This window comes from Vulpes lagopus, chromosome 8, assembly GCF_018345385.1.
Source record: "Vulpes lagopus strain Blue_001 chromosome 8, ASM1834538v1, whole genome shotgun sequence".
In the NCBI taxonomy this organism is placed as follows: Eukaryota; Metazoa; Chordata; class Mammalia; order Carnivora; family Canidae; genus Vulpes; species Vulpes lagopus.
In genome coordinates, this window is record NC_054831.1 from 10,863,782 (window position 1) to 10,879,359 (window position 15,578).

The following is a 15,578-nucleotide window of genomic DNA, read 5'->3' on the forward strand; positions in this document are numbered from 1 at the left end:
CCTCCCACCTCATCGGTTCCAAAGCCACAGCCGGCTCCGATCACTTCTCCACGTGCTCAGTTCACCTGTTCGTGGTGGGTGTGGGTTTCACATCAGGACTGGGGGGATTTTCGCCTCAAGCCCCCATTCACGAGAGTGGCCCCCAGGCTACTTCTAGGTAAATTCACATGAATCCAGGGATTCCTCTGAAAGCCATTTCAGTAAAACCTCATTGCACAGGGTGCCCGGGTGGCTCAGTCGGTTAGGCCTCTGCCTAGGGCTTAGGTCAGGATTCTGGAGTCGCAGATCCAGCCACACATCGGGCTCCCTACTCAGCAGGGAGCCTGCTTCTTCCTCTGCCTCTCTCGCCTCCCCCCAACTCATGTTCTCCCTCCTGCTTGCTCACTCTCACTCCCCCTTAAATAAGCAAAACAACAACAAAAAGAACAACCCGCATTGCATTCAGAGCTGTGATCTGTTTTGCCCTCCTCAAATGGAGTTATTCTGAACTCCTAATTGCCACTTCTCACCGGCTTGTGGAGAAAGGCCCCGAATTCTCAGTCAGGGTTACCCTGGGTCCTGCCCTCCTCCTGCTACTTGTGTTTGCAACCCCTCCTGTCACTTGCCAGGGTGCTCCCGGCCACCTTGCAGCAGCCAGTTGCTGAGATGTGACTACATCTTGCTTTGCATCCCCCTGGACGGTCTGCGTATCACATCTGCATTGTCTCCTCTAGGCCAGCAGACCCTGGAAGGCTCTCTAGCTCTTTCTTTGTTACCTCCCATGCCCCAGTCATGGGTCCTGAGAACTTTCAAATATCTAAATTCACCAGTTTGACCATGAAAAACTAGGGTGCTCTCTCTGATCCACCTTGGGCTGCCTTCCCACTCAATTTCCAAAGCTTTTCTTGCCTTTCTTCTCAATTTGAAAGCTCCTTTGTGAGACTTGTTTGGATTCTAGTATCATCTAGGAGAAACATGGTATCATTCTTCTTTCTTCCTGGACCCCAAAACGCCAAAGGAGTTCTCTGTCACCCTCCCGCATCTTATCACAAACTGTCTCCATCCTTCCCCCGTCCACTCAGATGAAAGGATTATTTTCTAAATATGCTGGTTTCTAAATAGACTAGTGGTAGTGGTGCCGGGAAAGCCGGTAGGTTTGGAGTCAGCTCACAGGTACCCTCTGCCTGCCAGGCTTGTGAATCACCAATGGGCAGGTCACACCCAGCAGTGCTTTGTACAAGGCCACCACTAGCCCGAGCCTGGTCTTTGCAAAGGTTCTGGGTTGGAGAATTACAAATGATGCCACTTCACCACCTTAGGACTCCGGGGCCACATGCTTAATTGGGGTACTCCTCCAGCAGGTGGACCCAGACTGGTCATGAGCCGGGTTTCTCTTCACTCTTCCTCTTCTTAAAAAAAAATAAAATAAAATAAATAAATAAATATAAATAAAAGGCACCTAAACATCCCTGTGGGGCTCATACTCTACTGAAGTGCATTTTTCTGCAAATTGCTTTTCTTTTTTTATTTTAAAATATTTTATTTATTTATTCATGAGAGAGACACACATACAGAGAGAGAGAGAGGCAGAGACACAGGCAGAGGGAGAAGCAGGCTCCATGCAGGGAGCCCGATGTGGGACTCGATCCTGTGACCCCAGGATCACTCCCTGGGCCAAAGGCAGGTGCTGAACCACTGAGCCACCCAGAGATCCCTAGAGTCAAACTTCTGATGCCATTAACAACTGTGTCCTCTTTAGGGAGGCACCATGGCCTAGAAAGGATGCAAAACTGAGAGGAGTTCGAAGTTGAATGCCAGTTCTGTTGCTTATAGCAGGGTCACTTTTAGAATCTCTAGTCTCCTTCACTTATAGTGGGAATAAAAATAGTATCTGCCTTGTGGGATTCTTGTGCAGATTAATGATGTAAATATATGCAGCGCTCTGTATACCTCTTTAAATATCTAGGCATCTAAAACCGTTTCTCCTTAATTATGATACTGCAATTATCTGCTTCTACAACTGAATTCTAAGTCTGCAGTGCATACATGCACAATATATCTAACCAGCTATTCAAAATAAATATCACTTGGAGGGATTTTTACAATCCCCTTTGGTTATTTAGCTGCTAAATAGCCTGTTGGCAGTAGGGGGCAGCAGCGTATACACGTTCCGTAGGAGCAGTGACACCTGTTGCCTTCCAAAGTCCAGAGCCCATGTCAAGAATTACACACCCCTTTCTCCTGGCTTCCAGAAACCGGTCCTTGAAGGCCGTTCCCTGGATATACCCAAACAGTACAGGAGACAGATTCTTGTTCATCTTTTTGTAACTTTGTCATTTATTTGTTGAGGTTTTGAATTTGAATGTGTGTTTCCCTTTGCTTTGAAGGGATGTTCAGTATTGGTGAGCTAGATTTATTGTTTTCTACTGCTTTTAGCTTTTACTTATGTGTTACTGCTATATTAGCCACAATTTAATATATTTAAGAGAAACAAAAAAGGCGGTTATTGAATATATAATAAGACACCAATCAAGCTACGTGACCTAGGTGTAAGAAATCAAAACATGTGGTTTGCGTGGCCCTGCTAATGACATGCAAATATGCTAGCTATGGTAACAGCAATAATAATTAACATTGAGTGATTATTTTTTTGCCAGACACGGGGTTAAGTGTATTACACAAATTATGACCTGAGTCAGTCTTCACAAAACCTCTAGAAAGTGATGATCATTGTCCCCATTTTACAGATGAGAAACTGAGACTCTGAAAGGATAAGGTAGACTGAGCCTCCTTCTCCGGGTGTATGGACATTTTATTATTTTTTAAAGATTTATTTATTTTAGTGGGGAAGGGGAGAAGGGGCAGAAAGGGAGAGAGTCTTAAGCAGACTCCCCACTGATCGGGGCTCGATCTCACAACCCTGAGATCACAGCCTGAGCCAAAACTGAGTCAGGCTTAATTAACTGAGCCACCCAGGTGCTCCTGTATATAGCCATTTTAAATAGTTCTTTTATTTAGCCATTTTTTCCTTATCTCTTTAATCTACATTTTTTATTTAAAAATAAAACTAAGGGATCCTTGGGTGGCTCAATAGTTTAGCACCTGGCTTCAGCCCAGGGTGTGAACCTGGAGTCCAGGGATCAAGTCCCACATCAGGCTCCCTGCATGGAGCCTGCCTCTCCCTCTGCCTTTGTCTCTGCCTCTCTCTCTCTCTCTCTGTCTCTGTCTCTCATGAATAAATAAATAAAATCTTTTAAAAATAAAAAGAAAGAGAGAAAAAGAAAACTAAAATTCCATTTTCTCCTGCCTTTCCTTTTTTTTTTTCCTCTGCAACAACATTATTTTTATTTTTGCTGGTCATGTTTCTAATAATATAAATTAAAATTAAAAGAACAATTGATTTTATTTTTTCCTTTTTTTATTAACTTCTTTTCTTTAAATTCAATTAGTTAACATAGTGTATCATTAGTTTCAGAGGTTTAGATAACACCCAGCGCTCATCACATCACGTGCCCTCCTTAATGCCCATCACCCGTTACTCTATCCCCCCACCCACCTCCCCTCCAGCGACCCTCAGTTTGTTTCTACAGTTAAGAGTCTCCTATGGTCTGTATTATGCTGAGCAAAGTAAGTCCATCAGAGAAAGACAATTATCATATGGTTTCACTCATATATATGGAACTTAAGAAACAAAACAGAGGAGCATAGGGGAAAAGAGGGAAAAATAAAATAGGATGAAATCAGGGAGAGAGACAAACCATAAGAGTCCCCTGGCTTTCCTTTAAAGAATGTAGCCCTTTCCCCAGAAGGAAGCACTGTTTATACCCCTACTTCCCCGAGATGAGTCCATGCAGGTTCAGGAGCCACGGTCCCTGCAGGACTATAATGTCTTACACACTTTAAGATGACAAGTGTGGCTCTCTGCCAGCCAGGATTGTGACTTCACATGGGCCAATTACACTCAGTGCATCGTGGCTAACAGGTGATATTTCAAAATGGAAAAGAGAAAAAAAAATCAAACTGCCCTCATTGTGTCTTGTTTGCTGTGGGAATATATACAAAAATAGTTTCAACAATTACATACTTGAGGCCCGCGGTGTTATTGCCATTGCTGTTGTCATTCTTCTCCCCAGAGCTTAAATCCCCTGGACTGCCCCACAGCCTGGGCTAGCAATATTTGTGGGCAATGACAGGAAGGTGTAGCAGAGCCTGCCTCGCTGCTCTACCATAAGTGGGGGTCCCAATCTTTTCTCCCTCCCTTCTCTTTCTGTGACCCCACTGGCATTCCCTTCTTTTTGAAGCCTCTTTGGCTTTCTCCTGCCTTTCCGATCTATTTCACTCTCTAACACTCAATGTTTCAGGCCCACATTGCTGCCTCCAACTGGACCTATGTAACAGCATCCTTTTCCCAAATCAGCTCCCCTTCAGACACTTCCTAGGCCTCTTCTTCCTTACATCAAATCAGCTGATAAGTCTATTTCCCAAAACCTTATGTGGCCACTTCGGCAGGCCCGGCAGGAAGGCTGACCCAGCTCTGTTTCATCCCCCTGGTAGGTGACCTCATGCCTGCTGGAAGCTGCAGAAAATCCCCGAGCTGGTTTCTACATGAGACCTGACTTCCACCCAACAGGTGGCACCTGTGCCATCTGGAAGCGGAATCAATGTCCGCCAGCGGATCCCAGGCTGCTGCTGGCAATCTCGGTCACTCAGTGGTGGAAGCAGCATAGATTTTCCTGCAGCAGCCTTAACAGTTTTCCACATCTGGTCTCTATTTCATGGATGTTGAAAAGCAGAGTCATCCAGAATGCTCACGGTACTGTGGCCCCAATGGCCACCCTCTGTCTGCTGGTGTCCTGTTCACCTGCTTTCTGACCATGGCAGAGCTGACCACAGACTTCCTTAACCGGCTCTGTAGCGCTGTTTTGGTCAACCTAACTGAAGTCACTACTCAAAATTTGTTCTTCTAGCCCCCCAGTGACTTGGAAAACTTCTTATTCTCTGTTTTAATGACTGTTCAAAATAAAGTCCTGCCTCATCATTAATTGGTAAGAAAAGTGAGTGGAGGTGACAATCCCTCAAAGATAGGCTTCTGGGAGTAGCCATCAACCTCGCTGGGTCAGTAACCATTGCAGGATGAAATATTGAGAGCATGTGGAGACTTTGGCCATCTCACGGGCCCACGAGATCTGCTGGTTCACTAGGTAATGACACCACGCTGATAATATGGGGTGAGCAAGAAGTAGCAGGATACCCTGCTCAGACCCCTTGATGCAACTGGTTCAAAGATAAATTCTGTTAAATGAAAGGATCTGCCACCTAACAGATGTTTGTGGGAGACCAGTATTCTCAAGCTTGTTGGGATACAAGCTTCAAAGAGAAAAATAAGATGTTCAGACGCCTGAGTGGCTCAGCCATTGGGCATCTGCCTTCGGCTCAGGGCGCGATCTCAGGATCTGGGATCGAGTCCCACATCAGGCTCCCTGTGAGGAGCCTGCTTCTCCCTCTGCCTATGTCTCTGCCTCTTTCTCTCTGTGTCTTGCATGGATAAATAACTAAATCTTTAAAAGAAAAAGAATATGTTGCACCCTGTTCCCACCCAATTAAAAGGCAAAAAGCCTGGTAGGAACAATAGGACACTTTGAGTTGAAAATCTCAACTCATTTCCTGAGTAACTTCTAAGGTTCCTAACTGAGTGGGACTGAGCAAAAGAGGGTCCTTGATGCCCCCTGGCTGCGCTGGAAACAGCTCCACTTCTTGGTTCTTAAGGGTCAAAGCATGTTCAGGATGAAGTATAGGGTCTACGGAGAGCCTTGAAGGAAAAACCACTGGGCTTCAAAGCTAACCCTGTCCTCTTCTTTAAGGAAATCTTCTTTAGAAAAATGGTGTTTGGCATGCTGTGGGGCCCTAGTAGAGACTAAACCCTTGACCAAAAGACCACTTGGCCTTGTGAATGGAGGTGCCCATGAACTGGATGTTGTCTGGCTCATCAGGCTATAAAGTCAGATGTAACCAGCACTTTGATATCAACAAGAAGGAGCACATTTATGGGATCCAGTTGGAACAGATCCTAAAGGCATAAATCAGTGACAAAGTTTGTAACACTAGGGTGTCTATACTGCTACCCTGACACCTTTTCTTCTGTCCACACTTCCAGCCATGTAAGGAGCCCACCAGTAAACTGAGGAAGACACAAATTTAAACATAATTTAAACGTGGCTTCCTAAGTTAGAAGTGGATGGCTGCAAAGTTACAGTCCCAGTTAGAAGTTACTCACAAGGACAGTGGAGAATGAAAAACCATGCTTGGAGTGAACTTGAAACAACACATCTCAAAGTCCACTTTGCATGGAGTGGGAAAGAGGGCCTGCTATGTGAGCCATTGCTGTAACTTGGGACAATGTTGAAGGAATTGGAAAGAAAAAGTTGGAAATTTGGAAGTCAAGAGAAGAGGAAGGTGGAGGGGCCAGAATATGAGAATGTTTGTCATGCCCACGTGAATGCTTACCAAAGACATCACCCATCCCCAGAGTGAGAGTTCTCGATAATCAAGATTTTAAAAAATAAATAAATAAATAAATAAATAAATAAATAAATAAATAAACCCACCCATAACTGTTGGCCAGTCTCCTTCCTACCAATTCCTCTTTTTGGCATGAGTGAAGTGGCTGTAGAGGCGAGGATGAACGTAAGGCATGGCCCTCACAGGATTTCGTCTCATCACTGGGCTGGCCTGCCTGTCGCCACTGCTGAGTGTCCAAATCACCTGCAGCAGCAACCTACCCTGAATCCCATTCCTGTGCCATATCCCGAGGAATAGGCTGACACCATCGGAAGGTTGATTATCTTGAGACTTCTTGTCCTGGAGGGGACAGAAAATTGTCCTCAATGGAAAAGACATTTAGGCTGGATAAGCATTCTTCTCTGCCTCCCATGCTCCTGCCTGCAACATAATCTACCTTATGCATTGCTATAGACCGAATAGGTGCCTCTCCCTCCACCAAAGAATTTGCTGAAATCCTAATGCCCAATGTGTTTGTATTAGGACAGGAGGCTTCTGGGAGGTGATTAGGTCATAAGGGTGGAGCCCTCATGAATGAGATTAATGCACTTACAGAAAGAGGCACAAGAGAGAGCAACTTAACCCGTTTCCCCCATGTGAGGGCACCCCAAATGGTCCTCTGTGACCTGTCAGAGGACCCTCATCTGATCATGCTGGCACTCTGATCTCAGACTTCCAGCCTCCAAAAGTAAATAAATAAGAGAAATAAATGAGAAATTTTTACCATGTATAAGCTGCCCAGTTGTGGTATTTTGTTATATATAGTAGCCTGAACAGGCTCATACGATCATGATACCTCTCAGTATTGCTTCTGAGCAAAAAATCATGTCCATGCACAAGAATTACAGCAGTAAAGCATTCCCTGCTCTTACCACACTCTCGGCATCTTGAAGCAAGTGGCCTGTGGGGCCCTCTGTTCCGGCGCTGGGTAGAAAGCAACACTTGGTTAGATTAAGGTATGTTATTCCTGATGCAGTTATTTGCTCTGAACCAACAACTGTATTGGGTACTGATTCTCTCATAGTCATATGTAATTATTCTAGGACCCAGAAGATGGAAATCCCATCTAGAAACTCACTCAAAGCTAGGTCTCCATGGCTAAGAACTGCCCTTTGCCCCTTTTGGGTTCCTTGTGTCCCTGGATAAACACGTAAAAGAAAAAGAAGATCACTGGATAGACTGAGGGGATTAGATCAGTTATCGAGGGGAAATGGAGTTCCTGTTAAATTAAGCAGACAATAGGAGAATATTCCTCAAACCAAGAAATCGTGTGGAAAGGCTCTATATCATGACTTGTCAGGAGGTAAAAGCCAATGAATGACCATAAGAACCCATATAGCAAGGACCTCCCGAAGACTCATGCCCTCCAAGAATGAAATTTCAGTTATCCCCTGAATAGAGAACCCTAACCTGCTTAGGGACTGGCTGAAGGCAAAGGGAACACAGAAGTGGCAGTGGAGGTAGGGAGATAGAAATAACAATGAAGAAAGCCGCATGTTCGGTTGCAGAAATGAACACTGTGGCAGCTCATATGCTCCTGCTCTCCATTCCGTGTCATGTCTTCCTCTTCCCTCCCTCCTCCTACTATCTTACACAGGGCTTGGTTATAATTTTGCCAGTAGGTTATAGTAAAACAACAAAGGTTGAGATTGAACGGAAGGAGAAAAGACACTCAGAGATGATTGTTGACATTGGGTCTCCACTTTGGGGGGGGATGTTGAACATGTTATTTGCATCAGGAATGGTTTCATGGCAAAAATGAGGGTATTTTTTTTGTTGCTGTTATTGTGGTTCTAAAGTTTACATGCAGGGAAAAGGGTATTCATGGGTGTCGAGTAGCCAAATATGTGGTCTGTGGCAAGCATGGGATATCAGCTCCCTCTAGCCCATTCCAAACCCCTTGTGTTGGATCAAACCTTACTCCAAGGTAGAGGCTGTTCTGGAAACCAAGACTCTGTCTCCCAGGCATCCTTTTAGTGCTCATTTCCCATGTGACCTCGCCACTCTAGCTCTGTCTCGAAAAGAATGGGCGAAGAGGTATTTAAACCCTGATGTAGGTTACGTTCTCAGCCACACTACAAAGCTCAGGGGTGTTAGAGGAATGGGAGCTTGAATCCCTGCTTGACTGCCCAATCTTGACCTTCCCAGAGCTGAGCCTCAGCCTCCCCCGTGTGTATAATGATAACCCCTCCACGGAAGGATTATCATGAGAGAGAAGTGAGATTATGAGTGTAAACCACCTAGTACAGTACCTGGCACACATCACCCACTGTTGGTTCCTCATCCCTTAACAATGGACAGATCTGTTTGGCAGTTTGGCAGCTGGTCATATCTTTTCCAGAAATATAATGAGCAAAAAAATGTGCAACATGGTAGGGATGGTAAGAAAAGAATTCATGATATTATCTAACAGGGCATGGAGCCAGGAGAAATATCACAGCAATCTGATTTCTTTTTAGAGGTAGAAAGTTATCTCGGCAAAAGCCCCCTTTAGAATGCAGGGCTGATATCCCATTAAAATTTCTGAACTACATCACTGCTTCAAAAGATATGTTCAGGGGATCCCTGGGTGGCGCAGCGGTTTGGCGCCTGTCTTTGGCCCAGGGCGCGATCCTGGAGACCCGGGATCGAATCCCACATCAGGCTCCCGGTGCATGGAGCCTGCTTCTCCCTCTGCCTGTGTCTCTGCCTCTCTCTCTCTCTCTCTCTCTCTCTCTCTCTCTGTGACTATCATAAATAAAATAAAAAAAAAATTAAAAAAAAAAAAAAAAAAGATATGTTCATTAAGTAGTTTACAGATGGTGGAACTGTGTTCTTGTGTAGCCCCTGCCTCCTTTACCATCTTGATTTATTTCTCTCTTGGAGCCAAAAGTGTTATTTAATACATAGCAATTGCCTAGAGTGATCTTTTTTTAGTACTTTCCAAGTGAAACTTCCTAAAATATGTTGTTACGTGCTCTCCACTTTGATGTTAAAGCAGAACTATTTGAAATGCTCATTCTCAAAATTCACTCACAGTGTTAACCTCCAGAGGTGAAAAGGATAAAAATGTAAACTCCATTTCTTCACAGTGGAAACCACCACTTTTGAAACAATAAAGTGAAGTTAGCTTTCAAGGGGGGCTGTCCTACTAATGGTATTGTTCTAGAAATGTTGGTACCTGATAAAACAGAGCAGAACAAGAACGCTATTCACTGTTGAGTAACAAAACATACAAGATGTGATATATTGGTGATATAACCTGTTCAGTACTTCCCATACCCAAGGTGGAGAGAGGAAGTTTACCTTTGAGAATTAGCTTAGAAGAGAGAAGAAATCTACTTTCTCTTTTATTTAAGTACTTCATAAGCCCAGTAAAAGTTATATGTTAAATATTAGCAGATTGTATTCATTAGATTCTTCTAATTTAACCAAAAATATAAAAACAATGAGCAGATATTTTGATGTATGCCTATATAATTATACTACTTAGATATTGTTTAATAGAAGTACTATATCCACCCATTTATTAGTGTGTGATAGGAAGGAGATAATGAGAAGAACAGGGGATAAAAGAGAGAGAAAAGTACCAGAGTCAGATGGTTAATGACAAGGAAAATGGAGGCATTAAAAGCAGACAAAGAAGGAGGGAAATATATAGGGCATACAAACAAAGAAGAGACAGAAAGGAAAAGAGAGAATGAGGTTGTGTAAAATATAAAGAGAAACATCGCGCTAAATAATGTGCATCCAAATTCTAGGTCCTGTGAGCAAGTGACCATGAGTGTAGGAAAGAAGCTATCCCATCTCTTTCCTCCCTACTTGCCAAGTCTGTGGGTTCCCCACCATGTCCCTCATGCCTTGCCCAAAGACAATAAACCCTTGTTCACTAATTGGATGAGGATCAGGAATCATCACAGGTCACTTGCAAAGACCTTGAAAGGTACCTCCAACTATAGGCATGGTTCAGCCTATTTCGGTTCTTTCCAAGAATAAAGAATTCACTTCTCGAGGGAGTTAGAGGTAGCTTTGTTCTAGTGGGACAAATCCTCAGGCTGTATCCACCAGTGGTCCAGCCCTGGAGACCAGACTCAGTGGGTCTAGTCTATCTTCTACAAGACAGCCCACTGCAGCCAGGTCTATGTGCCCTTCCAGGTCAGCTTGAACCCCTTCTGGCTCCTCGCATCCTCTTCTTGCCTCCTCTTCCAAGTATGGCTCATTCTCTACATGTGGTTTCAACAACACAAAGGAAAGAAGCTACTACCTCTGTCATTCTAGAGACCCCAAGTCTAATGCTATACTTTCAATTCAAATGATTTTCTTTGGGAAGAGCTCACTGTGGAAGAGCAGTCTACAGTTTGCATGCCTCACTCTACAAAACTGTTTCCTTCCCCTTGTGTGGGTATGACGCTCAGGGAAATTATTCAAACAGGGTAAGGACATTTGTCTTTGTCTCAGCCTCAGCTGCCTTCATGCCCCAATTCTCCTTCCCACTAGGGATGCTCCCAAGCGTTCTTTTCCTTCCATCTCTGCCCTTTCCAAGGGTCCCCCTGGACTCCTGCTAATTGCCGAGATGTTACAATCCTCTATAATAGCTGCCCTCTTTAATGATCTTCCCCCCCAAGCCATTTCCCAGCCAAACTTCCTCCTCCTGCAGAGCTTTCTGGTGAAGAGGGCAAGTGTGGAACCACATTGCATCATGACTCAACTGCATGAATCCAGGCAACAAAATTAACCCTTATACACCCTCTTGTAAAACAAGGATAATAATAGTGCCAACCTCCTGGCATCCTTGTGAGATACAGCAATATATGCAAATCCCTAGAAGAGGACTGGGCACTCAGGAAGTGCTCAGAAAGCATTGGCTTCTATTACAAGGCTTATTCTGGTTCTGCCTCCTAAAAAAAGCCCACGTGATTTATAAAGCCACACTAAGGAGTAGCTGACTATTGGCTACAAGTGCCACAGGTGCAATTCCTTAATACTGGGCTTGTGAGATTGTATGCAAAGTTAACTGGATACAAGCATTTTCCCCCTTGTTATTCTCAACTCTGGCAGCACATTCGAATCATCTGGAAAGCTTTTAAAAACTGTTGGTGCCCAGGCTCCCTCCTGCATCAGATATTCTGATATAAGTAGTCTGGGGTAGGGTTCAGGCATTGGTCCCTAAGTAAGTATACTTATGGGCATCAGTGAGAACCAATGATGCATAGTTAGGTCCTTAACTGGAATGAGCACCAGATCATTTTGTGGTTAAAAAAAAAAAAAGCCATATGTCAAACATACCCCTTCTAAAAACTTTGATCCCATAGGTCTGAAGCGGGACCAAGTGCCTGAACATTTCTAAAACTGTAGAGGTGATTCTGATATGTTCTGGAGAACCACTGGCCAGTAAATTTTCATCAGATTTCCCAAGTAATAAAGAAATGTTGGCTCCCAGGGCAGCCCGAGTGGCTCAGTGGTTTAGTGCTGCCTTTGGCCCAGGGTGTGATCCTGGAGACTTGGGATCGAGTCCCACATCGGGCTCCCTACATGGAGCCTGCTTCTCCCTCTGCCTGTGTCTCTGCCTCTCTCTCTCTCTCTCTCTGTGTCTCTCATGAATAAATAAAAATTTAGAAAAAAAAAAGAAAAGAAAGGTTGGCTCCCAAACAGAAGTCTGAGATATGGTTTCTGTCGGGGATGAGGTTATCCCCTGTCCAGACCACTATCAGGACCCAGATGCTTGCATTCAGCTCCCTGGCCACCAGCCCTGAGTGGAAGTGGTCACCAGAAAGGGAAGGAAGCCTGGAGCCTCTGACTTTTTCTCTCCCACTTGGGAAAATCACCAAACAGGACTGATTTCATCACTGAGAATGAAAAATATCAGGAGAAATGGCTGGAGCCATGAAGTCCTTTCTTTATCTTTACCCAGGATATTTTAGATGGAAAGAAATAGCCTGAAGAAAGTTGTTTCTATTTCTGTCAACATATGCATCTGAGAACAGATTTTCAGCAATAACTGATAAACATTAAATTCAGGAAGAAGTAGGATATTGTCACTTCATTTCACACCACTTCAAATATAGATGTGCAAATCGACAAGCTTGTAGAAAAGAAAAATACCCTCAAATAAAGTAAAATAAACTGTTGTGTTGTTCTTTATTTTTATGTATCTACATGCTTTTATATATTCCCCCTTTTCAAAATGACATTTAGGTATCATAGCTCCACTTCCAGGAGCTTTCTTAAAATGAGTTTCCATTACCTTGAAATTATTCTTCCCATATTTATGATGTGAAAATGCCCTTTTTAAATGAAATGATGGTGTTTTCACTTGTTCATTAGCCTTTAATGATTTTGCTTTGAAAAATAAAAAGTGGTAACTCTGTGTTAGTCAACACCCCCTTCACTGTGAATCCCCCACATCTTTTTAAAAATCAGTTTGTGAAATCCCAGAGTCTGGGAAATGAGTGGTTTCTACAAAGTGCTCTTCAAGGTACTTAAATGCTATTCAAATATACAAAGTATATAGGATACAAATAGGTGTGGGGTGGGGCTCTTCACAAGTGTCCTAGATGTTTTTTGTATATGGAAATCTGACAACCAACTAGAGATATTGCATTTCTATTTTATTTTTTTAAGCTTTATTCACTTATTTTAGAAAGAGAGAGAGTGAGAACATGCACAAGAGGGAATGGAGGCAGAGAGAGAGAAGAGAGGGAAGAGAGGAAATCTCAAGCAGACTCCCAATGAGCACAGAGCCTGACCTGGGGCTCCATCTCAGAACCCTGAGATCGTGACCTGAGCTGAAATCAAGAGTCAGACATTTAACCAACTGAGCCACCCAGGCGCCCCATGATACTGCATTTTTTTAAAGGAAATTTCTTTGCCCAAATAGATCTGTAACTAGTGACAGGGCATAATGAAAGACGGGACAAAATTATTAAATTTGGCAGGTGGAGGGGGAAACTGAGGACTAGTGAATTTGAAAAGTGCTCCTTTGGAATAATTAATGAACAAAACAGGGAAGACTGTGTTGGATAAATGAGGGATGCAGGGATGGATGATGGCTGGTTGGCTGGATGGGATTGGTGGATGAATGGATGCATAGATGCATGGATGGGATGGGTGGATGAATGATGGATGGATGGATGATGGAGAAAAAAATGGGGGCTAGAAACAGGAAGACTAGAAAGATTTTGGAAGAGGGAGACAATGAGATGAAGAGGAGGATAAAGAGGACAAGAAATATAAGAGTGTGTAGATCCGTGGAGGAAAGAACACAGAATTACTCTACAAGTGAATTAAATGATATTCACGTCCTCAGTTTCCTCATCTGAAGACAAGTGAATTAGTTCCAATTATTGCTAATATCCTCTCTGGTGTTGGCATTCTCTTTGTCGAAGGGTTAGACGAGGAAGGCAGAGAAAGAAGAAAAACAGAGGAAAAGAAGTTCAGTAGTTCCAAAATGCTAGGCTATGTATTAATTTCTGTAACAAATCACCACAACCCTAGTGACTTAAAACATAAATTTACTTTCTTACTGTTCTGGAAGCCAGTGTCCTAAAATCATGGCAGCCTTCCTGTGCAGTTCTCATGCCAGCTTTGATTCAGAGACATGGGATCCTTTCATGTTTCGGCTCTGCCTTCTTCTATTTGTGCTCCCAAGACTGCCTTGGGGATACAGTTGTCAGATTTAGCAAATAAAAATACAAAATGCTTTATTCATTTTGAATATCAGATAAATAGCATATAATATTTTCCATGTAAGTTTGCTCCAAATATTGCATGGAACATAATAATGCTTAAAAAAATATATATGTTGCAATCAAAATTGACTGGTTGTCCTCTATTTTATCTGGCAACTTCCCTTGGGCGATGATATCCGTTTTAACCAGGCAGACCGGGAAATGAGCATGGATAATCATGCTCCCAGGGGAGTTTAGGGTCCAGGCCAAGATGAAAGTTTGGTCATCAATGAGCAGTTTCCCATGCTGAACCTCCAACTCAGACCAATTTCTTTCCCATCATCCTGCCAGAGGCTCTGGTCCCTTCTAACCTGCTTCTAATGTGAAGCTGAGCATATTACCACACTTTATAATCCTCACAAACTCCTCCGTGTTGCCTGGGAGTCCCTGCCCCCAACCTATTCTGCAGCCTCAGTTAGGATTTACTCCTCAATTCCCTAACTCCCACCACACTGTCTTCCTTCAGCCCCGCCTTCAGAAATCTTTGAGCCAAAATAGGGTTCATCTGCACATCCATGATCACTCAGAGAAGGGGCAATGTCACGACCGAAATGAACTGAATGTCTTCTAAGTTAACCCCCAGGACCAAGCCAAGAGTGGCTGCCAGTAAATCCTCTTACTATCTTGAGAATTTTCAGTTTCTTTCCAGTTCTCTATGGATTCAGAGTCCAGGGTCTTTGACTCGTTCAACTAGTTTTCATGAGCATCTCCCAAAAATTAGGAAAGAACCTGCATAAGAAAAATAGTGCAAAATATGAATTTGCTTAAGGGAGGGTGGTTTTTTTCAGGCTTCCGTTTTTTTAAAAAAAAATGGTCTGACCCAGTTTTCAACTAGGTCAAGATGTGGTAGACTGAGTTAAATCATGAAAGGTACAAATTACCCTAGAGCAGAGGAAGATTTTTGTGAGGTCACTTCCTAGCTGCTCCTTTAGCTTGAGTGGAACTTGCCTTTCCAGTTGAGGGAGTGTCATGCCCCCAGGAAAAGTGAACTCATGGTTTTCCCACTCTCCTCCCAACTGTGACAAGGATCCCCATTCCTTCCTGTTTTAATGACTTGGAGTGACCCCAAAAGGTTGGCATTGGGGTGTTTTTTCATCTTTCCTCTTTTTGTAGCAAAGTGAGAAGACATCAGAAACTTAAAAACATCTAACCCTTTTCATCCTTGTTTCCATCTTTTTCTCTAGTATCATAACTCATAAATAATTTTTGACCCGTTCGCCTGATGGTTTCCCTCAGGATCTACAAATGAGTAAATTAATTGGACTTTCATGACCATTCTTGTTCGGGTTTTGTTTTGTTTTGTTTTGTTTACCAAAGGCTTTTCCATTACTTGGT